Genomic DNA, 2,648 nt, shown 5'->3' with positions numbered 1-2,648 from the left:
TAAAACAATAATAACTTCTTTGGCCTGACGAAGGGGATCCGGTGAGGCCGCGAAAGGCTGCGTTTGACGCATCGTGCTTTGTCTCGTGCGTCAATAGACGCCATCGATTGATTACTTGGAGTCCCGGCGTCTATGTGGTTCTGTGATTATGGACGCTTGCCATGCGTTGACTGCCGCAGCACCCGTTTTCTACACTATTGAATGTGATGGCTTCATGGACTGTATCAAGTCACATGATCAGGTGCCTTACACATGGACCCGCCTGAACTGCCTCTGTCCGGGTTTTACATGCTTCCCTTAAAGCTTTGCTTCTCAACTGGTGGGTGGTGACTAGCGACGGGCACGGGCGTTTTCGCAGGTCCACGTGCCGAGACCGCCAGGAAGCTGACAGCGCCAATCACAGGTGCTGAGACATGTTCTCGGTCTGCAGCTGCAGAGATCGGGAAATGTCCCAGTGCCTGTGATTGGCGATGCGGCGCTGTCAGCTCCCTGGCGGTCTCGGCACGTGGAGCCGCGAACACGCCCCACCCCCATCACTAGTGGTGACCCCATGTTCAGTGGGTAATGCCTTCCTCTTTTCTGGGTGAGCGGCTCCTCAGCCTCCCTCTTGGGCCGAGCAGCCGTTCCAAATATGCCGCCCGGTGCCGAGTGTCAGCACGAGGTGCGCTGGGGCTATGGCCGCGAGGGAGCTCCATCCATACGTGCGTTGCTTACAGCTCCCTCGTGTGTCCTGTAGTGGTGCCTGGACCGGAGTGACGTCACATTCTGGCTCCCGGCACCTCTACGGGGCACACAAGGGAGCTGTACCAGCACTGCACGTATGATAGAGCTCCGTCACAGCACAGCAGCCGACACGGGCTGAGGATCCAGTTCTTGCCGGGAGATGGGGTGGACCTTACATTTTTTGGGAGTGCGCATGTGTGTGTGAGATTGTGTCTGTGGGCGTGTATGTATGTCAGTGTTTTTGAGGGCCCATGTACAGTGCGTTCATCAGACAGTCCCATGCCATTAACGCACTGTACCATGCAATTGCACCTCCATGGCATTCTGGTGTGGGAGGTGCCCTGCGTTGCATTGCCATTGATTTGAATAGCAGCCCAGGCTCACCTCCCGCCCACAGTTCGTACGCGCGCCTCGGAACGTGCGGTACCCTAATGCCGTGCGTTCCATCGCAGTGCGACATGATGACCGAGGACAAATGTGGGGGGGAGGTCACACGGGTTGACAACCACTGCCTTAAAGTGTATGTAAACTAGGGATGCACCGATACCGATACAAGCATCGGTATGGGCGGCGATACCGAGTATTTGCATGAGTACTCGTACTCGTGCAAATACTCCAAAACATAAAACGAGTACCTGTGCCGCGTCCGCCATCTTCAGGGACCCGGATCCGCCGCAAACAGGACCTCCATCGCGTCTTCAATGAAACAAGATAGCCGCAAACTCCTCCTCCAAGTCCTCAGTCATCTGCTCCATGCTGACCTCTTCTGATTGGCCGATTGGATGATTGACAGGCTTCCTCACCAGTCAGGAGTGACTGGTGAGGAAGCCTGTCATCATCCAATGTATCTCCAATTGTATCGGAGATAGCAGAGCGGTAGCAGTGACTCTGCTATTCGTTGTGACAGCTGAAGATAGCAGAGAGGTAGCAGTGACTCTGCTATTCGCTGTGACAGCTGAAGATAGCAGAGCGGTAGCAGTGACTCTGCTATTCGCTGTGACAGCTGAAGATAGCAGAGCGGTAGCAGTGACTCTGCTATTCGCTGTGACAGCTGAAGATAGCAGAGCGGTAGCAGTGACTCTGCTATTCGCTGTGACAGCTGAAGATAGCAGAGCGGTAGCAGTGACTCTGCTATTCGTTGTGACAGCTGAAGATAGCAGAGCGGTAGCAGTGACTCTGCTATTCGCTGTGACAGCTGAAGATAGCAGAGCGGTAGCAGTGACTCTGCTATTCGCTGTGACAGCTGAAGATAGCAGAGCGGTAGCAGTGACTCTGCTATTCGCTGTGACAGCTGAAGATAGCAGAGCGGTAGCAGTGACTCTGCTATTCGCTGTGACAGCTGAAGATAGCAGAGCGGTAGCAGTGACTCTGCTATTCGCTGTGACAGCTGAAGATAGCAGAGCGGTAGCAGTGACTCTGCTATTCGCTGTGACAGCTGAAGAGAGCAGAGCGGTAGCAGTGACTCTGCTATTCGTTGTGACAGCTGAAGATAGCAGAGCGGTAGCAGTGACTCTGCTATTCGCTGTGACAGCTCTATAGCCCGATGTTAATGATACATTTCAAGCACAAGATACAATGTATCTCTTGAGTGAAATGTATCATTTCTGATCGTTTAGGAACGATCAAAGACCTTTAGTGAGATCTGATTCTGACACGCGTTCAGGATCCGTCTCTAAAGTTATTATTAGCTGTTCCTAAGTTTGGAGCGGCCTGATAATAACTAAAAATTAAAAAAAATGAATTTATCAAGCAGTCATGGTACAAAGTGTAAAAAAAAATAAAAATAAAGTGTACAAAAAATTAGGAAAATAAAACTTTTATATATAAATATATTTTTTATACTATAATTATTATTACAAAAATTCTAAAAATAATAATATTCAAAACTTGCTGCTGTGGAAGAATCACACAGCAAAAATGTAAAA

The sequence above is a fragment of the Nanorana parkeri genome, unplaced genomic scaffold, assembly GCF_000935625.1.
Source record: "Nanorana parkeri isolate BGI_ZX_2015 unplaced genomic scaffold, ASM93562v1 scaffold2213, whole genome shotgun sequence".
In the NCBI taxonomy this organism is placed as follows: domain Eukaryota; kingdom Metazoa; phylum Chordata; class Amphibia; order Anura; family Dicroglossidae; genus Nanorana; species Nanorana parkeri.
This window is presented reverse-complemented; position numbering follows the sequence as displayed.